At 55.8% G+C, this 26364-nt stretch overlaps 2 protein-coding genes across 2 annotated transcripts in view; both read right to left on the bottom strand.

Moving 5' to 3' along the window:
* The window catches only part of LOC116937615 (beta-citrylglutamate synthase B-like), an 82317-nt gene extending 70520 nt beyond the window's left edge, over positions 1-11797 (bottom strand). Inside the window, exon 1 of the mRNA XM_076056410.1 lies at positions 10800-11797. The gene's annotated coding sequence lies outside the window, so the exon portion shown is untranslated. The remainder of the gene's footprint in view (positions 1-10799) is intronic.
* The window catches only part of LOC142907164 (uncharacterized), a 198912-nt gene that overhangs the window by 104197 nt on the left and 68351 nt on the right, over positions 1-26364 (bottom strand). The gene's annotated exons all lie outside the window — the stretch shown is intronic.

Here is a 26364-nt window from a genome sequence, read left to right as displayed (position 1 = left end):
GGAGTGATGGAGAGAGAGGGAGTGATGGAGAGGGAGGGAGTGATGGGAGAGGGGGGTGATGGAGAGGGGGGTGATGGAGGAGGGAGGGAGTGATGGAGAGGGAGGGGTGATGGAGAGGGGGGGTGATGGAGAGGGGGGGTGATGGAGAGGGAGGGAGTGATGGAGAGAGAGGGAGTGATGGAGAGGGGGGGTGATGGAGAGGGGGGTGATGGAGAGGGGAAAGGGAGTGATGGAGAGGGAGGGAGTGATGGAGAGGGAGGGGTGATGGAGAGGGGGGGGTGATGGAGAGGGAGGGAGTGATGGAGAGAGAGGGAGTGATGGAGAGGGAGGGAGTGATGGAGAGGGGGGGTGATGGAGAGGGGTGATGGAGAGGGAGGGAGTGATGGAGAGGGAGGGAGTGATGGAGAGGGGTATAGAGGGGTGATGGAGAGGGAGGGAGTGATGGAGAGAGAGGGATGGAGAGAGAGGGAGTGATGGAGAGGGAGGGAGTGATGGAGAGGGGGGGTGATGGAGAGGGGTGATGGAGAGGGAGGGAGTGATGGAGAGGGAGGGAGTGATGGAGAGGGAGGGGTGATGGAGAGGGAGGGAGTGATGGAGAGGGGGGGGGGAGAGGGAGTGATGGAGAGGGGGGGGAGGAGTGATGGAGAGGGGGGGTGATGGAGAGGGGAGGGAGTGATGGAGAGGGAGGGAGTGATGGAGAGGGGGGATGAAGGAGGGAGGTGATGGAGGGGGGTTGATGGAGAGGGAGGGGGTGATGGAGAGGGGAGGAGAGGGGTGATGGAGAGGGGGGGTGATGGAGAGAGGGGGTGATGAGAGAGAGAGGGGGGTGATGGAGGTGATGGAGGGGGTGATGGGGAGGGGGTGAGGGGAGGGGTGGAAAGGGGGGGTGATGGAGAGAGAGGGGTGATGGGTGATGGGGGTGATGGGGGGGGGGGGGTGTTGGAGGAGGGGGGGGGGAGGAGGGGCTGAGGAGAGCCTAGCTCGAGACAATGGGAGTGGAGAAGGGTGGGGGGGTGAGAGAGGCGATGGGGAGGGGGTGGAGTGGAGAGGGGAGGGGGGTGGAGAAGGGGTGGGGGGTGGAGAAGGGGTGAGGGGGGGTGAGAGAGGCGATGGGGAGGGGGGTGGAGAAGGATGAAGAAGACGCGGAGGGTGAGGGGGTTGTAGCAGGAAGGAGGAGGGGAGGGGCTGGAGAGGGAGGCAGTGGAGGCAGTAGAGGCAGGGGGTAGTGCTCTCCCTCCCTCTCTCTATCTGCACTGCGCGGGGAAACACGTGGCTCAATCATCCGCCATCGTCAGCATCGCCACGACACCCCCCCCCCGCTACCCCTTTGCTCTATCCACTGCTGAATGAACGACGGTGGCATGGTCACGGGGGGGGGGGGGGGGGGGGGGGGGTGTGTGTGGGGGGTAGGGGAAGGGTGCAGGGTGATGTATCGCTCGCTCGCTCGCTCGCCACTGACGGCAGCCGTGAGCGCGGGGATCGAATTGGGGCGGCCTCCTCGCCCCCGCAGTGCGACAACAACTGCGGGCAGCAGCAGCAGCAGACACACACAGTCACACACACACAGTCACACACACAGTCACAGTCAGTCACACACACAGTCAGTCACACACACAGTCACACAGTCACACACACAGTCACACACACACACAGTCAGTCACACACACAGTCACACACACACACAGTCAGTCACACACACAGTCACACACAGTCACACACACACAGTCACACAGTCACACACACACAGTCACACAGTCACACACACACAGTCACACAGTCACACACACACAGTCACACAGTCACACACACACACAGTCAGTCACACACACAGTCAGTCACACACACAGTCAGTCACACACACAGTCAGTCACACACACAGTCAGTCAGTCAGTCACACACACACAGTCAGTCACACACACACACACAGTCAGTCACACACACACAGTCAGTCACACACACAGAGTCACATCCCCACACACAGTCACACCCCCACACACACACAGTCACCCCAACACACACACAGTCAGTCACACACACACAGTCACATCCCCACACACACACACAGTCACCCCCACACACACACACAGTCACCCCCACACACACACACAGTCACCCCCACACACACACACACAGTCACCCCCACACACACACACACACAGTCACCCCCACACACACACAGTCACACACACAGTCACATCCCCACACACAGTCACACCCCCACACACAGTCACACCCCCACACACAGTCACACCCCCACACACAGTCACCCCCACACACAGTCACCCCCACACACAGTCACACCCACACACACAGTCACACACACACCCACACACACATAGTCACACCCCCACACACAGTAACACACAGTCACACCCCCACACACAGTAACACACAGTCACACCCCCACACACAGTCACACACCCCCACACACACGTGTGTGTGTGTGTGCGGGTGGGTGTGTGGGTGTGTGGGTGTGAGTGGGGGTGTGTGATGCTGCTGCATCATCATTATCACAGTGATGCTGCTGCATCATCATCATCACAGTGATGCTGCTGCTACTGCTGCATCATCATCACAGTGCTGATGCTGCTACTACTGCATCATCATCATCATCACAGTGATGCTACTACTACTGCTGCTACATCATCACAGTGATGCTGCTGCTACTGCTGCATCATCATCACAGTGCTGCTACTGCTGCATCATCATTATCACAGTGATGCTGCTGCTGCATCATCATTATCACAGAGATACTGCTGCATCATCATCATCACAGTGCTGCTACTGCTGCATCATCATCATCACAGTGCTGCTACTGCTGCATCATCATCATCATCACAGTGATGCTGCTGCTACATCATCATTATCACAGTGATACTGCTGCATCATCATCATCACAGTGATGCTGCTACTGCTGCATCATCATCATCATCACAGTGATGCTGCTGCTACTGCTGCATCATCATCACAGTGCTGCTACTGCTGCATCATCATTATCACAGTGATGCTGCTGCTGCTGCATCATCATTATCACAGTGATACTGCTGCATCATCATCATCATCACAGTGATGCTGCTACTGCTGCATCATCATCATCACAGTGATGCTGCTACTGCTGCATCATCATCATCACAGTGATGCTGCTGCATCATCACAGTGATGCTGCTGCTACTGCTGCATCATCATCATCATCACAGTGATGCTGCTGCTACTGCTGCATCATCATCATCACAGTGATGCTGCTGCTACTGCTGCATCATCATCATCACAGTGATGCTGCTGCATCATCACAGTGATGCTGCTGCTACTGCTGCATCATCATCATCACAGTGCTGCTACTGCTGCATCATCATTATCACAGTGATGCTGCTGCTACTGCTGCATCATCATCATCATCAGTGATGCTGCTGCTACTGCTGCATCATCATCATCACAGTGATGCTGCTGCTACTGCTGCATCATCATCATCATCACAGTGATGCTGCTGCTACTGCTGCATCATCATCACAGTGATGCTGCTGCATCATCATCACAGTGATGCTGCTGCTACTGCTGCATCATCATCACAGTGATGCTGCTGCTACTGCTGCATCATCATCACAGTGATGCTACTACTACTGCTGCATCATCATCACAGTGATGCTGCTGCTACTGCTGCATCATCATCACAGTGATGCTACTACTACTGCTGCATCATCATCACAGTGATGCTGCTACTACTACTACTGCTGCATCATCATCACAGTGATGCTGCTGCTACTACTACTACTGCTGCATCATCATCACCGTGATGCTGCTGCTACTGCTGCATCATCATCACAGTGATGCTACTACTACTGCTGCATCATCATCACAGTGATGCTGCTACTACTACTGCTGCATCATCATCACAGTGATGCTGCTGCTACTGCTGCATCATCATCACAGTGATGCTGCTGCTACTACTACTACTACTGCTGCATCATCATCACAGTGATGCTGCTGCTACTGCTGCATCATCATCACAGTGATGCTACTACTACTGCTGCATCATCATCACAGTGATGCTGCTACTACTACTACTACTGCTGCATCATCATCACAGTGATGCTGCTACTACTACTACTGCTGCATCATCATCACAGTGACGCTGCTACTGCTGCATCATCATCACAGTGATGCTACTACTACTGCTGCATCATCATCACAGTGATGCTGCTACTACTACTACTACTGCTGCATCATCATCACAGTGATGCTGCTACTACTACTACTGCTGCATCATCATCACAGTGACGCTGCTACTGCTGCATCATCATCACAGTGATGCTGCTGCTACTGCTGCATCATCATCACAGTGACGCTGCTACTGTTGCATCATCATCACAGTGATGCTGCTACTACTGCTGCATCATCATCACAGTGCTGCTACTACTACTACTGCTGCATAATCATCACAGTGATGCTGCTACTGTTGCATCATCATCACAGTGATGCTGCTGCTACTGTTGCATCATCATCATCACAGTGATGCTGCTGCTACTGTTGCATCATCATCACAGTGATGCTGCTGCTACTGTTGCATCATCATCACAGTGATGCTGCTGCTACTGTTGCATCATCACAGTGCTGATGCTGCTACTGTTGCATCATCATCACAGTGATGCTGCTGCTACTGTTGCATCATCATCGTGATGCTGCTGCTGCATCATCATTACAGTGATGCTACTACTACTACTGCATCATCACCATCATCACAGTGATGCTGCTGCTACTGTTGCATCATCATCGTGATGCTGCTGCTGCATCATCATTACAGTGATGCTACTACTACTACTGCATCATCACCATCATCACAGTGATGCTGCTGCTGCTGCTGCATCACCATCATCACAGTGATGCTGCTACTGCATCATCATCACAGTGATGCTGCTACTGCTGCTGTTGCATCATCATCATCAAGGGGGAGGGGGGTGTGGATGCTGATGACGTTCTTGTTGAGACGCCGTGAAGGGGGGGGGGTGAGAAGGCGTGGAGGTGGGGACTGAGATGATGTTGGGAAACAGACTGGTTGGAGGAGAGGGAGCGGTGGTGCAGTGGTTAGCGCACTGTGTGTGTGTGGGGAGCGGTGGTACAGTGGTTAGCGAACTGTGTGTGTGAGTGAGGAGTGGTGGTACAGTGGTTAGCGCACTGTGTGTGTGGGGAGCGGTGGTACAGTGGTTAGCGAACTGTGTGTGTGAGTGGGGAGTGGTGGTGCAGTGGTTAGCGCACTGTGTGTTTGGGGGGGAGCGGTGGTGCAGTGGTTAGCGCACTGTGTGTGTGTGGGGGGGAGCGGTGGCGCAGTGGTTAGCGCACTGTGTGTGTGGGGAGCGGTGGTGCAGTGATTAGCGCACTGTGTGTGTGTGGGGAGCGGTGGTGCAGTGGTTAGCGCACTGTGTGTGTGTGGGGAGCGGTGGTGCAGTGGTTAGCACACTGTGTGTGAGTGGGGAGCGGTGGTGCAGTGGTTAGCGCACTGTGTGTGTGGGGAGCGGTGGTGCAGTGGTTAGCGCACTATGTGTGTGTGGGGAGCGGTGGTGCAGTGGTTAGCGCACTGTGTGTGTGAGGAGCGGTGGTGCAGTGGTTAGCGCACTGTGTGTTGCTCCTTACTACGCACATCACTTACCCCTACAGCCCTGTGTGTGGGCTACCTTGGGGGAGCTTTACCTGTGCCTGTCTGAGTGAGTGGGTTAGTGAGTGGGTTAGTGGGTGGGTGAGTGGGTGGATGAGTGGGTGGGTGAGTGGGTGGGTGAGTGGGTGGGTGAGTGGGTGTGTGACTGGGTGGGTGAATGGTTGGGTGAGTGGTTGGGTGAGTGGTTGGGTGAGTGGTTGGGTGAGTGGTTGGGTGGGTGATGAGAGAGTGAGTGGGTGAGTCAGTGGGTGGGTGAGTGGTTGGGTGGGTGACTGGTTGGGTGGGTGGTTGGGTGGGTGATGAGTGAGTGGGTGGGTGAGTCAATGGGTGGGTGAGTGGTTGGGTGGGTGAGTAGTTGGGTGAGTGAGTGGTTGGGTGAATGGTTGGGTGAGTGGGTGGGTGAGTGAGTGGGTGGGTGAGTGGTTGGTTGGGTGACTGGTTGGGTGGGTGGTTGGGTGGGTGAGTCGTGAGTGGGTGGGTGAGTCGTGAGTGGGTGGGTGAGTGAGTGGGTGGGTGAGTCAGTGGGTGGGTGGGTGTGATAAATATTAGTGTTTCTGGGGAGACAAAGGCAGCCGGGCGAGCGTGGTGGTGGTGTTGGCCACCCACCCCCTCTGTGTGTGTGTGTGTGACCGTGTGTGTGTGTGACCGTGTGTGTGTGTGTGCGACTGTGTGTGTGTGTGCGACTGTGTGTGTGTGCGACTGTGTGTGTGTGCGACTGTGTGTGTTAGTGACTGTGTGTGTGACTGTGTGTGTGTGTGACTGTGTGTCTGTGTGTGTGTGTGTCTGTGTGTGTGACTGTGTGTGTGACTGTGTGTGCGACTGTGTGTGTGTGCGACTGTGTGTGTGTGCGACTGTGTGTGACTGTGTGTCTGTGTGTGTGTGAGTGACTGTGTGTGTGTGAGTGACTGTGTGTGTGTGAGTGACTGTGTGTGTGTGACCGTGTGTGTGTGTGTGACCGTGTGTGTGACTGTGTGTGACTGTGTGTGACTGTGTGTGTGTGTGACTGTGTGTGTGTGTGTGACTGTGTGTGTGTCCCACAGTGCCGGCCTTCATAGGGTGTTTGCTCCTCACTAACAACAACACTTGCCCCAAACATTCCCTTACAGACTAGTCGGGGGGGTGGATATTTGTCTTTGTGTACAACATGAACACGTGCCTCTAACTCATCACCCCTCCCCCAACTCATTCCCTCGTTCATTCCATCCATCATCATCATCAATGTCGCTCTTAGTTTCAAACACTTACTGGTCGGGCCTTATTCATCCACGACAGAGGTTAGTGGGTTAGTCGAGGGGGCTTGGATCGCGTAAAATATGTCTGTGTGTGTGTCTGTGCATGTGTCTGTGCCACGTAAACAAAACGTGTGGCCGATTCGTTACCCAGTTCAGCACTTAGACGGGTTGTGTGTTGGCGAGACAGAGAGAGAGAGGAGAGACGGAGAGAGAGAGTGGAGAGAGTGGAGAGAGAGTGCAGAGAGAGTAACAACCCCCCCCCCGCTACGTTTACAATTCGCCAAGCGATTTGTCACCACCTCACTAGCAGCAATCATCAGGCGGACCTAATTAACTCACTCAGTCACTCACACACTCAGTGAGTGACTCACTCACACACACACACTCTCAGTGAGTGACTCACTTACACACACACACTCAGTGAGTGACTCACACACACACACTCAGTGAGTGACTCACACACACACACTCAGTGAGTGACTCACTTACACACACACACTCAGTGAGTGACTCACTTACACACACACACTCAGTGAGTGACTCACTTACACACACACACTCAGTGAGTGACTCACTTACACACACACACACTCAGTGAGTGACTCACTTACACACACACACTCTCAGTGAGTGACTCACTTACACACACACACTCAGTGAGTGACTCACTTACACACACACACACACTCAGTGAGTGACTCACTTACACACACACTCAGTGAGTGACTCACTTACACACACACACTCAGTGAGTGACTCACTTACACACACACACTCAGTGAGTGACTCACTTACACACACACACACTCAGTGAGTGACTCACTTACACACACACTCACTCAGTGAGTGACTCACTCACACACACACTCACTCAGTGAGTGACTCGCTTACACACACACACACTCAGTGAGTGACTCACTTACACACACACACACTCAGTGAGTGACTCACTTACACACACACACTCAGTGAGTGACTCACTTGCACACACACTCAGTGAGTGACTCACTTACACACACACACACACACTCAGTGAGTGACTCACACACACTCACACTCAGTGAGTGACTCACACACACACACTCAGTGAGTGACTCACTTACACACACACACACTCAGTGAGTGACTCACTTACACACACACTCAGTGAGTGACTCACTCACTTACACACACACACTCAGTGAGTGACTCACTTACACACACACACACTCAGTGAGTGACTCACTTACACACACACACTCAGTGAGTGACTCACTTACACACACACACACTCAGTGAGTGACTCACTTACACACACACACACTCAGTGAGTGACTCACTTACACACACACACACTCAGTGAGTGACTCACTTACACACACACACACACTCAGTGAGTGACTCACTTACACACACACACACAGTGAGTGACTCACTTACACACACACACTCAGTGAGTGACTCACTTACACACACACACACAGTGAGTGACTCACTTACACGCACACACACTCAGTGAGTGACTCACTTACACGCACACACACTCAGTGAGTGACTCACTTACACGCACACACACTCAGTGAGTGACTCACTTACACACACACACACTCAGTGAGTGACTCACTTACACACACACACACACTCAGTGAGTGACTCACTTACACACACACACACACTCAGTGAGTGACTCACTTACACACACACACACTCAGTGAGTGACTCACTTACACACACACACACTCAGTGAGTGACTCACTTACACACACACACACTCAGTGAGTGACTCACTTACACACACACACACTCAGTGAGTGACTCACTCACTCACACACACACTCAGTGAGTGACTCACTCACTCACACACACTCAGTGAGTGACTCACTCACTCACACACACTCAGTGAGTGACTCACTCACTCACACACACTCAGTGAGTGACTCACTCACTCACACACACTCAGTGAGTGACTCACTCACTCACACACACTCAGTGAGTGACTCACTCACACACACACTCAGTGAGTGACTCACTCACACACACACTCAGTGAGTGACTCACTCACACACACACACACTCAGTGAGTGACTCACTCACACACACACTCAGTGAGTGACTCACTCACACACACACTCGGTGAGTGACTCACTCACACACACACTCAGTGAGTGACTCACTCACACACACACACTCAGTGAGTGTCACACACACACACACTCAGTGAGTGACTCAATCACACACACACTCAGTGAGTGACTCACTCACACACACACACTCAGTGAGTGTCACACTCACACACACACACTCAGTGAGTGACTCACTCACTCACACACTCAGTGAGTGACTCACTCACACACACACTCAGTGAGTGACTCACTCACACACACACTCAGTGAGTGACTCACTTACACACACACACACTCAGCGAGTGACTCACTCACACACACACTCAGTGAGTGACTCACTTACACACACACACACTCAGCGAGTGACTCACTCACACACACTCACACTCAGTGAGTGACTCACTCACACACACACTCAGTGAGTGACTCACTCACACACACACTCAGTGAGTGACTCACTCACACACACACACTCAGTGACTCACTCACACACACACACACTCAGTGAGTGACTCACTCACACACACACTCAGTGAGTGACTCACTCACACACACACACTCAGTGAGTGACTCACTCACACACACACACTCAGTGAGTGACTCACTCACACACACACACACTCAGTGAGTGACTCACACACACACACTCAGTGAGTGACTCACTCACACACACTCACACTCAGTGAGTGACTCACTCACACACACACACTCAGTGAGTGACTCACTCACACACACTCACACTCAGTGAGTGACTCACTCACACACACTCACACTCAGTGAGTGACTCACTCACACACTCACACTCAGTGAGTGACTCACTTACACACACACACTCAGTGAGTGACTCACTTACACACACACACACTCAGTGAGTGACTCACTCACACACACACACACTCAGTGAGTGACTCACTCACACACACACTCAGTGAGTGACTCACTCACACACACTCACACTCAGCGAGTGCCTCACCCACTCAAACTCAGTCAGTCACTCACACTTAGGTCACCAATACTCGCCATTCGCCAGTAAGTGTAATCTATGTATAATGTACACAGACAATGTACACGTTTACAATGGGCGCGTGTACAATGTACACAATCTACACAATGCACAGCACTCAATGCACAGTACTCAATGCACACAATGTATAATGTACTGCATGCGTATATAAAGTGTACACATTAATGTTGTACATTCAGAGACAATTACAAACATTGTATGTGATACATTACAATGTATTGAATACAATGTACACACGGTGTAATACAATGTACAATGTATGTACTACATTACAATGTAATACATTCACACACGTGTGTGTGTGTGTAACATTCGAGATTAGTTCACACACAATGTACAATGTACGTACTACGTTACAATGTAATACATTCACACACGTTTGTGTGTGTAACATTACAGATTAGTCCACACACACAATGTACAATGTATGTACTGCATTACAATGTAATACATTCACACACGTGTGTGTAACATTCGAGATTAGTTCACACACAATGTACAAAGTACGTACTACGTTACAATGTAATACATTCACACACGTTTGTGTGTGTAACATTACAGATTAGTCCACACACACAATGTACAATGTATGTACTAGAATACAATGTAATGTTACACACACACACACACGTGTGTATGTAACATTACAGATTAGTCCACACACACACAATGTTCAATATATGTACTACAATACAATGTAATACACACACACACACGTGTGAGTGTGTGTGTGTAACATTACAGATTAGTCCACACACACAATGTACAATGTTTGGTTACATAAGGACTCTCACCGTAGTCTCGGGGATGAGTTGTGAGGAGTAGGAGGAGGAGGTGGAGGAGGTGGAGGAGGTGGTGGAGCAAGGTGGTTGTAGTCGTCCGTGGAGAATGTTGATGATGAGGATGTTGATGATCAGAATGAGGAGGACTATGGGGCTAATTCAACTCCATAGCCATTGGATAATTCGCCTACTGATCGACTCGTCTCCGTACGAGATTCCAAGCCTCTCCCCTTCCTCTATCTCTCCTCTCTGTCCCCTATTTCCTCTGTGAGTCTCTCTGTCTGTGTGTCTCCCTGTCTGTGTGTCTCTCTGTCTGTGTCTCTCTCTGTCTGTGTCTCTCTCTGTCTGTGTGTCTCTCTCTGTCTGTGTGTCTCTCTCTGTCTGTGTGTCTCTCTCTGTCTGTGTGTCTCTCTCTGTCTGTGTGTCTCTCTCTGTCTGTGTGTCTCTCTCTGTCTGTGTGTCTCTCTCTGTCTGTGTGTCTCTCTCTGTCTGTGTGTCTCTCTCTGTCTGTGTGTCTCTCTCTGTCTGTGTGTCTCTCTCTGTCTGTGTGTCTCTCTCTGTCTGTGTGTCTCTCTCTGTCTGTGTGTCTCTCTCTGTCTGTGTGGCTCTCTGTCTGTGTGGCTCTCTCTCTGTGTGTCTCTCTCTCTGTGTGTCTCTCTCTCTGTGTGTCTCTCTCTGTGTCTCTCTCTGTGTCTCTCTCTGTGTCTCTCTCTGTGTCTCTCTCTCTGTCTCTCCTCTCTCTGCCTCCCTCTGTGTTTCTCCCCTCTCCCCCTTCACACAAACCTCACGGATTCCGAGCACGCCACGTGCGCCGTGCGCCCCTCCTCCTCCTCCTCTTCCTCCTCCTCCTCCTCAACCAATCACCACAGGAAACCCAAACAGCCACCACCACTAAAGCCTCACCACTAAAGCCTCACCACCACCACCACTAAACCCTCACCACCACCACTAAACCCTCACCACCACTAAAGCCTCACCACCACCACTAAACCCTCACCACCACTAAACCCTCACCACCACTAAACCCTCACCACCACCACTAACCCCTCACCACCACCACTAAAGCCTCACCACCACCACTAAAGCCTCACCACCACTAAACCCTCACCACCACCACTAAAGCCTCACCACCACCACTAAAGCCTCAACACCACCACTAAAGCCTCACCACCACTAAACCTTCACCAACACCACTAACTCCTCACCACCACCACTAACCCCTCACCACCACCACTAAAGCCTCACCACCACCACTAAAGCCTCACCACCACTAAAGCCTCACCACCACTAAACCCTCACCACCACTAAACCCAACCACCACCACTAACCCCTCACCACCACTAAAGCCTCACCACCACCACTAAAGCCTCACCACCACTAAACCCTCACCACCACTAACTCCTCACCACCACCACTAACCCCTCACCACCACCACTAAAGCCTCACCACCACCACTAAAGCCTCACCACCACTAAAGCCTCACCACCACTAAACCCTCACCACCACTAAACCCAACCACCACCACTAACCCCTCACCACCACTAAAGCCTCACCACCACCACTAAAGCCTCACCACCACCACTAAAGCCTCACCACCACCACTAAAGCCTCACCACCACCACTAAAGCCTCACCACCACCACTAAAGCCTCACCACCACTAACCCCTCACCACCACTAAAGCCTCACCACCACTAAAGCCTCACCACCACTAAAGCCTCACCACCACTAAAGCCTCACCACCACTAACCCCTCACCACCACTAAAGCCTCACCACCACTAAACCTTCACCACCACCACTAACCCCTCACCACCACTAAAGCCTCACCACCACCACTAAAGCCTCACCACCACCACTAAAGCCTCACCACCACCACTAAAGCCTCACCACCACCACTAAAGCCTCACCACCACCACTAAAGCCTCACCACCACTAAAGCCTCACCACCACTAAACCTTCACCACCACCACTAACCCCTCACCATCACTAAAGCCTCACCACCACCACTAAAGCCTCACCACCACCACTAAAGCCTCACCACCACCACTAAAGCCTCACCACCACTAACCCCTCACCACCACTAAAGCCTCACCACCACTAAAGCCTCACCACCACTGCAGCCTCACCACCACTAACCCCTCACCACCACTAAAGCCTCACCACCACTAAAGCCTCACCACCACTAAACCTTCACCACCACCACTAACCCCTCACCATCACTAAAGCCTCACCACCACCACTAAAGCCTCACCACCACCACTAAAGCCTCACCACCACCACTAAAGCCTCACCACCACCACTAAAGCCTCACCACCACCACCACTAAAGCCTCACCACCACCACCACCACTAAAGCCTCACCACCACCACTAAAGCCTCACCACCACCACTAAAGCCTCACCACCACCACTAAAGCCTCACCACCACCACTAAAGCCTCACCACCACCACTAAAGCCTTACCACCACCACAGCCTCACCACCACCACTAACCCCTCACCACCACCACTAAAGCCTCACCACCACTAAACCCTCACCACCACCACTAACTCCTCACCACCACCACCACTAACCCCTCACCACCACCACTAAAGCCTCACCACCACTAAAGCCTCACCACCACTAAAGCCTCACCACCACTAAACCCTCACCACCACTAAACCCTCACCACCACCACTAAACCCTCACCACCACCACTAAACCCTCACCACCACTAAAGCCTCACCACCACCACTAAACCCTCACCACCACCACTAAACCCTCACCACCACCACTACCTCACCACCACCACTAAAGCCTCACCACCACCACTAAAGCCTCACCACCACCACTAAAGCCTCACCACCACCACTAAAGCCTCACCACCACCACTAAAGCCTCACCACCACCACTAAAGCCTCACCACCACCACCACTAAAGCCTCACCACCACTAAAGCCTCACCACCACCACCACTACTAAAGCCTCACCACCACCACTAAAGCCTCACCACCACCACTAAAGCCTCACCACCACCACTAAAGCCTCACCACCACCACTAAAGCCTCACCACCACCACTAAAGCCTCACCACCACCACCACCACCACTAAAGCCTCACCACCACCACTAAAGCCTCACCACCACCACTAAAGCCTCACAACCACCACTAAAGCCTCACCACCACCACTAAAGCCTCACCACCACCACTAAAGCCTCACCACCACCACTAAAGCCTCACCACCACCACTAAACCCTCACCACCACCACTAACCCCTCACCACCACCACTAACCCCTCACCACCACCACCACCACTAAAGCCTCAACACCACCACTAAAGCCTCACCACCACCACTAAAGCCTCACCACCACCACTAAAGCCTCACCACCACCACTAAACCCTCACCACCACCACTAACCCCTCACCACCACCACTAACCCCTCACCACCACCACCACTAAAGCCTCAACACCACCACTAAAGCCTCACCACCACCACTAAAGCCTCACCACCACCACTAAAGCCTCACCACCACCACCACTAAAGCCTCACCACCACCACTAAAGCCTCACCACCACCACTAAACCCTCACCACCACCACTAACCCCTCACCACCACCACTAACCCCTCACCACCACCACCACTAAAGCCTCAACACCACCACTAAAGCCTCACCACCACCACTAAAGCCTCACCACCACCACTAAAGCCTCACCACCACCACCACTAAAGCCTCACCACCACCACTAAAGCCTCACCACCACCACTAAAGCCTCACCACCACCACTAACCCCTCACCACCACCACTAACCCCTCACCACCACCACTAACCCCTCACCACCACTAAAGCCTCACCACCACCACCACTAAACCCTCACCACCACTAAACCCTCACCACCACTAAACCCTCACCACCACTAAACCCTCACCACCACTAAAGCCTCACCACCACTAACCCCTCACCACCACTACACCCTCACCACCACCACCACCACTAAATCCTCACCACCACCACTAAAGCCTCACCACCACCACTAAAGCCTCACCACCACCACCACCACCACTAAACCCTCACCACCACCACCACCACTAAACCCTCACCACCACCACTAAACCCTCACCACCACCACTAACTCCTCACCACCACCACTACCCCCTCACCACCACTAAACCCAACCACCACCACCACCACCCCTGTCACTTACCACCACCACACACACACACCCCGCACTAATGGTGGTATCTATTTATAGCCTGTCTGGGTTTTCACTGCCAATATTATTTGAACAACTTTCACTCCTTATATATATTTTTGTATACGTCTCTCTCGGAGGAGGAGGATGAAGAGGAAGGCAAGCGAAGCGATTCTAAATTGGTATGCACGTTTCGATTTAAAGCTTTCGCGACTGCAAGGATTCATCTTCTTTGGTTCCTTCGGCAAAGTCACCGACACGTAGAATGAGAATGAAATAAAATAAATTGATGAAATGAAATGAACACGATAAAAATTCTCACGACGTTTCGGCCACAACACAAGCGGCCTTCATCAGGTGAAGGGACGAGACTGTCTGGTAGGACAGCGCTGTTTTATTATTTTATCAAATTATTATTATTTTATTCTCATTCTACGTGACTTTACCGAAAGAACCAAAGAAGAGATATGCAAGTTGTTAGTATTTAAGTCGGTAGTGTAACACACATGGCTCTTTGTTGGTTGACTGTGGCTCAGATGGAGGGGAGGGGAGCAGGAGGATGATGGTTCAGATGGGGAGGGGGAGCAGGAGGATGATGGTTCAGATGAAGGGGAGCAGGAGGATGATGGTTCAGATGGAGGGGAGCAGGAGGATGATGGTTCAGATGGAGGGGAGCAGGAGGATGATGGTTCAGATGGAGGTGGGGGAGCAGGAGGATGATGGTTCAGATGGAGGAGGGGGAGCAGGAGGATGATGGTTCAGATGAAGGGGAGCAGGAGGATGATGGTTCAGATGGAGGGGAGCAGGAGGATGATGGTTCAGATGGAGGGGAGCAGGAGGATGATGGTTCAGATGGAGGGGAGCAGGAGGATGATGGTTCAGATGGAGGTGGGGGAGCAGGAGGATGATGGTTCAGATGGAGGTGGGGGAGCAGGAGGATGATGGTTCAGATGAAGGGGAGCAGGAGGATGATGGTTCAGATGGAGGGGAGCAGGAGGATGATGGTTCAGATGGAGGGGAGCAGGAGGATGATGGTTCAGATGGAGGTGGGGGAGCAGGAGGATGATGGTTCAGATGGAGGGGAGCAGGAGGATGATGGTTCAGATGGGGAGGGGGAGCAGGAGGATGATGGTTCAGATGGAGGGGAGCAGGAGGATGATGACTCAGATGGAGGTGGGGAGCAGGAGGATGATGGTTCAGATGGGGAGGGGGAGCAGGAGGATGATGGTTCAGATGGGGAGGGGGAGCAGGAGGATGATGGTTCAGATGGAGGGGAGCAGGAGGATGATGGTTCAGATGGGGAGGGGGAGCAGGAGGATGATGGTTCAGATGGGGAGGGGGAGCAGGAGGATGATGGTTCAGATGGAGGGGAGCAGGAGGATGATGGTTCAGATGGGGAGGGGGAGCAGGAGGATGATGGTTCAGATGGAGGAGGGGGGAGCGAACAGACGGACTGCTATGGACAGTGGAAGAGGCCGCTTTGTTGTTGCTGCTGCTGCTGTTGTGTTGCGTTACAGAGTCGCCATCCATCCCTCCTCTTTAAACAACCCACCACAACCACCACAACAACCACAACAACAACAACCACCACAACAACAACCACAACTTTCATTATTATTACGACCACAAAATGTAAAATCGTGTTGGCGAACGTCAATGTTGTTCGTTCCACCTTCCCGTCACCCCCTGATCCACCACCCCCCCCCCTGCTCCACCCCCCCCCGCTCCACCTCCTCTTCTCTCTCTTCTTTGTTCGATTATCCTCGACGACGAACGACTTTTAATAAATCGTGATTCTGTTCGTCGAGGGTTCGATGCGGCGTTTGGTGTCTGTGGAGGGGGGGTCGTGCTGGTGGTGGTTGTGGTGTCTGTGGTGTGTTGGTGGTTGTGGTGGTGTCTGTGGGGTGGTGGTGGTTGTGGTGTCTGTGGGGTGGTGGTGGTGTCTGTGGAGTGGTGGTGGTGGTGGTGTCTGTGGGGTGGTGGTGGTTGTGGTGGTGTCTGTGGGGTGGTGTTGGTGTCTGTGGGGTGGTGTTGGTGTCTGTGGGGTGGTGGTGGTGTCTGTGGTGTTGGTGTCTGTGGGGTGGTGGTGGTGGTGGTTGTGGTGTCTGTGGGTTGGTGGTGGTGGTTGTGGTGTCTGTGGGTTGGTGGTGATGGTTGTGGTGGTGTCTGTGGGGTGGTGGTGGTGGTTGTGGTGTCTGTGGGTTGGTGGTGATGGTTGTGGTGGTGTCTGTGGGGTGGTGGTGGTTGTGGTAGTGTCTGTGGGGTGGTTGTGGTGGTTGTGCGATGATCTTGCGAATGCATTAAATTATAAACTCAACGGACACCCATCTCACAACAACAACCACCACCACCATCATCGTCATCGTCCGACACAACAACAACGCCAACAACAAACACCACGCGCCTACCCCCTCACACCTACCCCCTGCACAAACCCCCTGCACCTACCCCCTGCAACTACCCCCTCACACCTACCCCTCTTAACTACCCACTGCACAAACCCCCTGCACCTACCCCCCCTCGCACCTACCCCTCACACCTACCCCCTGCACCTACCCCCTCACACCTACCCCTCACACCTACCCCCCCTCACACCTACCCCCTCTCACACCTACCCCCTCACACCTACCCCCTGCAACTACCCCTCGCACCTACCCCCGGCACCTACCCCCTCGCACCTACCCCTCGCACCTACCCCATCACACCTACCCCCTCGCACCTACCCTCACACCTACCCCCTGCACCAACCCCCTGGACCTACCCCTGCACCTACCCCTCACACCTACCCCTCACACCTACCCCCTCGCACCTACCCCCTCGCACCTACCCTCACACCTACCCCCTGCACCTACCCCCTCACACCTACCCCTCGCACCTACCCCCTCGCACCTACCCCCTCGCACCTACCCCTCGCACCTACCCCCTGCACCTACCCCTCACACCTACCCCTCACACCTACCCCCTGGACCTACCCCTGCACCTACCCCTGCACCAACCCCCTGGACCTACCCCTGCACCTACCCCTCACACCTACCCCCTCACACCTACCCCCTGCACCTACCCCCTGCACCTACCCCCTGCACCTACCCCCTGCACCTACCCCCTGCACCTACCCCCTCACACCTACCCCCTCACATTTACCCCCTCACACCTACCCCCTCACACCTACCCCCTGCACCTACCCCCCCTCACACCTACCCCCCCTCACACCAACCCCCCCTCACACCTACCCCCTCACACCTACCCCTCACACCTACCCCTCACACCTACCCCCCTCACACCTACCCCCTGCACCTACCCCTCACACCTACCCCCCTCACACCTACCCCCTGCACCTACCCCCTGCACCTACCCCTCACACCTACCCCTCACACCTACCCCTCACACCTACCCCCTGCACCTACCCCCTCACACCTACCCCCCTCACACCTACCCCCTCACACCTACCCCCTCACACCTACCCCCCTCACACCTACCCCCTGCACCTACCCCCTGCACCTAACCTCCTCACACCTACCCCCTGCACGTACCCCTCACACCTACCCCCTGCACCTACCCCTCACACCTACCCCCTCCACCTACCCCCCTCACACCTACCCCCTGCACCTACCCCCTGCACCTACCCCCCTCACACCTACCCCCTCACACCTACCCCCTCACACCTACCCCCCTCACACCTACCCCCTGCACCTACCCCCTGCACCTACCCCCCTCACACCTAACCCCCTCACACCTACCCCCTGCACCTAACCCCCTCACACCTACCCCCTGCACCTACCCCTCACACCTACCCCCTGCACCTACCCCCTGCACCTACCCCCCTCACACCTACCCCCTGCACCTACCCCCCTCACGCCTACCCCCTGCACCTACCCCCTGCACCTACCCCCTGCACCTACCCCCTGCACCTAACCCCCTCACACCTACCCCCTGCACCTACCCCCTGCACCTAACCCCCTCACACCTACCCCCTGCACCTACCCCTCACACCTACCCCCTGCACCTACCCCTCACACCTACCCCCTGCACCTAACCCCCTCACACCTACCCCCTGCACCTACCCCCTCACACCTACCCCCCTCACACCTACCCCCTGCACCTACCCCCTGCACCTACCCCCTGCACCTAACCCCCTCACACCTACCCCCTGCACCTACCCCCTGCACCTAACCCCCTCACACCTACCCCCTGCACCTACCCCTCACACCTACCCCCTGCACCTACCCCTCACACCTACCCCCTGCACCTAACCCCCTCACACCTACCCCCTGCACCTACCCCCTGCACCTACCCCCCTCACACCTACCCCCCTCACACCTACCCCCCTCACACCTACCCCCTGCACCTACCCCCTGCACCTAACCCCCTCACACCTACCCCCTGCACCTACCCCCTGCACCTACCCCCTGCACATAACCCCCTCACACCTACCCCCTGCACCTACCCCTCACACCTACCCCCTGCACCTACCCCTCACACCTACCCCCTGCACCTACCCCCTCACACCTACCCCCCTCACACCTACCCCCCTCACACCTACCCCCTCACACCTACCCCCTCACACCTACCCCCCTCACACCTACCCCCCTCACACCTACCCCCTGCACCTACCCCCTCACACCTACCCCCCTCACACCTACCCCCTCACACCTACCCCCTGCACCTACCCCCTCACACCTACCCCCCTCACACCTACCCCCTGCACCTACCCCCTCACACCTACCCCCCTCACACCTACCCCCTGCACCTACCCCCTCACACCTACCCCCCTCACACCTACCCCCTGCACCTACCCCCTGCACCTACCCCCTCACACCTACCCCCCTCACACCTACCCCCTGCACCTACCCCCCTCACACCTACCCCCTGCACCTACCCCCCTCACACCTACCCCCCTCACACCTACCCCCCTCACACCTACCCCCCTCACACCTACCCCCTGCACCTACCCCCCTCACACCTACCCCCCTCACACCTACCCCCCTCACACCTACCCCCCTCACACTTACCCCCTGCACCTAACCCCCTCACACCTACCCCCTGCACCTACCCCCTCACACCTACCCCCCTCACACCTACCCCCTGCACCTACCCCCTCACACCTACCCCCCTCACACCTACCCCCCTCACACCTACCCCCCTCACACCTACCCCCTCACACCTACCCCCCTCACACCTACCCCTCACACCTACCCCTCACACCTAACCCCCTCACACCTACCCCCTGCACCTACCCCCTCACACCTACCCCCCTCACACCTACCCCCTCACACCTACCCCCCTCACACCTACCCCCCTCACACCTACCCCCTCACACCTACCCCCTCACACCTACCCCCTCACACCTACCCCCTCACACCTACCCCCTGCACCTACCCCCTCACACCTACCCCCTCTCACACCTACCCCCCTCACACCTACCCCCTCACACCTACCCCCCTCACACCTACCCCCTCACACCTACCCCCTGCACCTACCCCCTCACACCTACCCCCCTCACACCTACCCCCTCACACCTACCCCCCTCACACCTACCCCCCTCACACCTACCCCCCTCACACCTACCCCCTCACACCTACCCCCTCACACCTACCCCCCTCACACCTACCCCCTCACACCTACCCCCCTCACACCTACCCCCCTCACACCTACCCCCCTCACACCTACCCCCCTCACACCTACCCCCTCACACCTACCCCCCTCACACCTACCCCCCTCACACCTACCCCTCACACCTACCCCCTCACACCTACCCCCCTCACACCTACCCCCTCACACCTACCCCCCTCACACCTACCCCCCTCACACCTACCCCCCTCACACCTACCCCCCTCACACCTACCCCTCACACCTACCCCCTCACACCTACCCCCCTCACACCTACCCCCTCACACCTACCCCCTCACACCTACCCCCCTCACACCTACCCCCCTCACACCTACCCCCCTCACACCTACCCCCTCACACCTACCCCCCTCACACCTACCCCCTCACACCTACCCCCCTCACACCTACCCCCCTCACACCTACCCCCTCACACCTACCCCCCTCACACCTACCCCCTGCACCTACCCCCTCACACCTACCCCCTCACACCTACCCCCCTCACACCTACCCCCTCACACCTACCCCCTCACACCTACCCCCTAACACCTACCCCCTAACACCTACCCCCTCACACCTACCCCCCTCACACCTACCCCCTCACACCTACCCCCTAACACCTACCCCCTAACACCTACCCCCTCACACCTACCCCCTAACACCTACCCCCTCACACCTACCCCCTCACACCTACCCCCTAACACCTACCCCCTAACACCTACCCCCTAACACCTACCCCCTCACACCTACCCCCTCACACCTACCCCCCTCACACCTACCCCCTCACACCTACCCCCTAACACCTACCCCCTAACACCTACCCCCTCACACCTACCCCCCTCACACCTACCCCCTCACACCTACCCCCTAACACCTACCCCCTAACACCTACCCCCTCACACCTACCCCCTCACACCTACCCCCTCACACCTACCCCCTCACACCTACCCCCTCACACCTACCCCCCTCACACCTACCCCCTCACACCTACCCCCTCACACCTACCCCCTGCACCTACCCCCTCACACCTACCCCCTCACACCTACCCCCCTCACACCTACCCCCCTCACACCTACCCCCTCACACCTACCCCCTCACACCTACCCCCCTCACACCTACCCCCTCACACCTACCCCCTCACACCTACCCCCTCACACCTACCCCCTCACACCTACCCCCCTCACACCTACCCCCTCACACCTACCCCCTCACACCTACCCCCTCACACCTACCCCCTCACACCTACCCCCCTCACACCTACCCCCTCACACCTACCCCCCTCACACCTACCCCCCTCACACCTACCCCCTCACACCTACCCCCTCACACCTACCCCCTGCACCTACCCCTCACACCTACCCCCTCACACCTACCCCCCCACACCTACCCCCTCACACCTACCCCCTCACACCTACCCCCTCACACCTACCCCCTGCACCTACCCCTCACACCTACCCCCCTCACACCTACCCCCTCACACCTACCCCCTCACACCTACCCCCTCACACCTACCCCCTCACACCTACCCCCCTCACACCTACCCCCTCACACCTACCCCCTCACACCTACCCCCTCACACCTACCCCCTCACACCTACCCCCCTCACACCTACCCCCTCACACCTACCCCCCTCACACCTACCCCCCTCACACCTACCCCCTCACACCTACCCCCTCACACCTACCCCCTGCACCTACCCCTCACACCTACCCCCTCACACCTACCCCCCCACACCTACCCCCTCACACCTACCCCCTCACACCTACCCCCTCACACCTACCCCCTGCACCTACCCCCTCACACCTACCCCCCTCACACCTACCCCCTCACACCTACCCCCTGCACCTACCCCCTGCACCTACCCCTGGCACCTCCAGCAGCAGCAGCAGCCTCCTCCTCCTCCTCAGCCTCCTCCGGCGGCCGCTCGTCTCCTCCCGCTCCGCCCGTGCCCTCAGAATTTAACGGCGACGTCAATCGCGAGGCGGAGGTGGTGGGTGGGTGGCTGTGGTGGGTGGGGTGGGGGGGGGAGTCGTGGTTGGTGGGGGGAAGTGGTGGTGGTGGTGGGGGGGGGGTTGGCTCAGCTCAACGCGGCGGTAGTGGTGGTGGTGGGGGGGGAGTGCGGATTCCCGCGCTTTTTATGAGCGCGCGCGCTGGGGGGGCGGTGACGATATCGGCTCTAGCCCCGCCCCTTTTTTTTCTCTCTCCTCCCATCCCACTGCCCCGCCCACTCCCCCCTCTAATTGCCCCATCCCCATCTCACTGCCCCGCCCACTCCACCTCTAATTGCCCCACCCCATCTCACTGCCCCGCCCACTCCACCTCTAATTGCCCCACCCCATCTCACTGCCCCGCCCACTCCCCATCTCACTGCCCCGCCCCCACCCTTCCCCTCTCGCCCCCCCCTTTCCCCCCACCCGATCTCACTGCCCCGCCCCTCCCCCCCATCTCACTGCCCCCCCCCCATCTCACTGCCCCGCCCCTTCTCCCCCCCCACCCCATCTCACTGCCCCTCCCCCATGCTTCCCCCCCCACCCCATCTCACTGCCCCTCCCCCATGCTTCCCCCTCTCCCCCCGCCCACCCCATCCCACTGCCCCGCCCCCTCCCCACATTGCCCCCCTCTTACTGCCCAACCTCCGCCCTTCCCCCTAACCCCCCCACCCACTCCTATCTCTCAATATACGCCCCCCCCCTTCCCCCATTACCCCGCCCCCTCTCACCCCCATCTCATTATCATAAGAAACCACGCCCACGCGCCGTTGTGAGCCAATGACAAGGCCCCCGAGTATATCTGAATGCGGAGCCATGCCTCTATTTTATGTAAATTATGTGCTAGACGCCACGCCTCTAATTATGTTAATGTTACGACAGAGGTCATGTCTCTCTTTATGTTAATGTTCATAGAGGCCACGCCTCGATTTACGTACAAAAATTATAGAGGCCACGCCTACTACGAAGGATGGGTGAGTGGATGGGTGGGTGAGTGGATGGGTGGGTGAGTGGATGGTTGAGTGGATGGTTGAGTGGATGGGTGAGTGAGTAGATGGGTAAGTGAGTGGATGGGTGGGTGAGTGGATGGTTGAGTGGATGGTTGAGTGGATGGGTGAGTGAGTAGATGGGTAAGTGAGTGGATGGGTGGGTGAGTGGATGGGTGAGTGAGTGGATGGGTGGGTGAGTGGATGGTTGAGTGGATGGTTGAGTGGATGGGTGAGTGAGTAGATGGGTAAGTGAGTGGATGGGTGGGTGAGTGGATGGGTGAGTGAGTGGATGGGTGGGTGAGTGGATGGTTGAGTGGATGGTTGAGTGGATGGGTGAGTGAGTAGATGGGTAAGTGAGTGGATGGGTGGGTGAGTGGATGGGTGAGTGAGTGGATGGGTGGGTGAGTGGATGGTTGAGTGGATAGTTGAGTGGATGGGTGAGTGAGTAGATGGGTAAGTGAGTGGATGGGTGGGTGAGTGGATGGGTGAGTGAGTGGATGGGTGGGTGAGTGGATGGTTGAGTGGATGGTTGAGTGGATGGGTGAGTGAGTAGATGGGTAAGTGAGTGGATGGGTGGGTGAGTGGATGGGTGAGTGAGTGGATGGGTGGGTGAGTGGATGATTGAGTGGATGGTTGAGTGGATGGGTGAGTGAGTGGATGGGTGAGTGAATGGATGGGTGAGTGAGTGGATGGGTGAGTGAGTGGATGGGTTGGCCGAAGGGGTGGGTAGGGGTGTCTTTGCCCCCCATATCTGGAAGAATGTTGATTATGGGAATTAAGGAGACTGGAAGAGTACGCCGATTATAATAAACCACGCCCCTAATTGTAACAAACCACGCCCCCTGATTATAATACTAGGTCACACCCCGCGTTTTATATTGACCGTCCTAATTATAATAACAAGCCCCTCCCACGCCTCACCAGCCCCCCCTACCAGCCCCCCCCCCCACCATGCCCCCCACCCACGGCCACGCTCATCCGTGTGCCTCATGTAAATACAAACGATTTGCATGTCAAGCCACACCCCAAACGTCGCTGTTAATTTGGATATCGGCAGCCACGCCCACTGCAGAAGCCCCGCCACCTGTGGGGGGGGGTTATTAGCATAACAGGCACCGCCCCCTTCGCAACAAAGGTCCCCGGTGTTCAAGAGAGGAAAAGCGGCCAGTCACAAACAGCACTCACTGCTGAAGGAGATGGGAGCGTAACGCGTGTGGGTGGGTGAGGGTGTATGGGCGAGTGAGTAGATGGGTGATTGGATGGGAGTGTGGATGGGTGAATGAATGGGTGAGTGAGTGAGTGGATGGGTGAGTGGATGGGTGAGTGAGTGGATGAGTGAGTGGATGGGTGAGTGAATGGGTGAGTGATTGGATGGGTGAGTGGATGGGAGAGTGGATGGGTGAGTGAATGGGTGAGTGAGTGAGTGGATGGGTGAGTGGATGGGTGAGTGAGTGAATGAGTGAGTGAGTGGATGGGTGAGTGGATGAGTGATTGGATGGGTGATTGGATGGGAGAGTGGATGGGTGAGTGAAGGGGTGAGTGAGTGGATGGGTGAGTGGATGGTTGAGTGAGTGGATGAGTGAGTGAGTGGATGAGTGAGTGGATGGGTGAGTGAATGGCTGAGTGAGTGGATGGGTGAGTGGATGGTTGAGTGAGTGGATGAGTGAGTGAGTGGATGAGTGAGTGGATGGGTGAGTGAATGGGTGAGTGAGTGGATGGGAGAGTGGATGGGTGAGCGGATGGGTGAGTGAATGAGTGGATGAGTGAATGGATGAGTGAGTGGATGGATGGATGAGTGGATGGATGGGTGAGTGAGTGGATGGGAGAGTGGATGGGAAAGTGGATGGGTGAGTGAATGGGTGAGTGAGTCGATGGGTGAGTGAATGGGTGAGTGAATGGATGGGTGAGTGAGTGGATGGGTGATTGGATGGAAGAGTGGATGGGTGAGTGGATCGGTGAGTGGGTGGATGGGTGAATGGATGGATGAGTGGATGGATGGGTGAGTGAGTGGATGGGTGAATGGATGGATGAGTGGATGGATGGGTGAGTGAGTGGATGGGTGAGTGGATGGATGAGTGAGTGGATGGGTGAGTGGATGGGTGAGCGGATGGGTGAGTGGATGGGTGGGTGAGCGGATGGGTGAGTGGATGGGTGAGTGGATGGGTGAGTGAGTGGATGGGCGAGTGGATGGGTGAGTGAGTGGATGGGTGAGTGGATGGGTGAGTGGATAGATGGGTGAGCGGATGGGTGAGTGGATGGGTTAGTGGATGGGTGAGTAGATAGGTGGGTGAGCGGATGGGTGAGTGGATGAGTGAGTGGATAGGTGAGTGAGTGGATGGGCGAGTGGATGGGTGAGCAGTGGATGGGTGAGTGGGTGGATGGATGGGCGAGTGGATGGGTGAGTGGATAGGTGAGTGAGCGGATGGGTGAGTGGATGGGTGAGCAGTGGATGGGTGAGTGGATGGGTCATCAGGATCGTCACGAACATCGTCATCAGTCACATCACCACAATCAGCAACATCATCATCAGCAACATCAGTTTCAGCATCATCATCATCATTCCGTTCACCCCCCCCCCCCACCGCGTAGAGAAATGGAATCTCCCACGGCTGCTCCCCTCCCCCACAAGCCACGCTGCGTCACCCCACCCCCTCCCCCAACAACCTCACACCGCCACCCCCTTTGTTGGATGGACCTCCCCAACCAACAAAACCCCCCTCTTCAAACCGCACCACAATAGACGAGTCCACACCAAATAATCCCCGGGTAGCCTCTAGCAGGCTATGAGGGCTAAGTGCAGGTGAGGGTTGGTGGACACCACCACCAGGTT

Source organism: Petromyzon marinus, chromosome 75 (assembly GCF_048934315.1).
Source record: "Petromyzon marinus isolate PM22_M1 ecotype Great Lakes invasive population chromosome 75, UKy_Petmar_22M1.pri1.0, whole genome shotgun sequence".
Classification (NCBI taxonomy): Eukaryota; Metazoa; Chordata; class Hyperoartia; order Petromyzontiformes; family Petromyzontidae; genus Petromyzon; species Petromyzon marinus.
This window is presented reverse-complemented; position numbering and strand designations above follow the sequence as displayed.